Below are 433 nucleotides of genomic sequence, written 5' to 3'. Positions count from 1 at the left end.
ACCCCTTCCCGGCTTAAATGAACGACTGATGGCTTTCCGTTCCGTCGACCTTTGGGATTAACATATGTGAAGGTATTGATTTGAGACAGGTCCACAGGTAGGTCTTGGGCAGTTCCAATGGCGATGGTTCCATCCCGTTTGAAAAGGACACTGTCTGATCGTAGAAGTTGGTTTTCTGTGAGTAACCGAGAAAGTCTCCCATCTGTCCAATAGATGAGTCCGTTGACACCCAAAGTCAAAATATTTGTGGCCAGTAGGAAATAGATAGCGGTCCAGAAGTAATATGAAAAGATATCGCCTTCAATCGCCCTTTTGTTGAGCACGTTATTTTGCACGAAATAGCTTGGTTGCCTAGAATAGTATGATACTACCTATAAGATACAAATTGTAAAAAAAAGAGCAGTTCTTCAGGGTCTTACTTCACGAGAACGCA

The sequence above is a fragment of the Tigriopus californicus genome, chromosome 1 (assembly GCF_007210705.1).
Source record: "Tigriopus californicus strain San Diego chromosome 1, Tcal_SD_v2.1, whole genome shotgun sequence".
NCBI classification, from domain to species: domain Eukaryota; kingdom Metazoa; phylum Arthropoda; class Copepoda; order Harpacticoida; family Harpacticidae; genus Tigriopus; species Tigriopus californicus.
The sequence above is the reverse complement of the archived record's forward strand: the minus strand, read 5'-3'. Positions refer to the sequence as shown.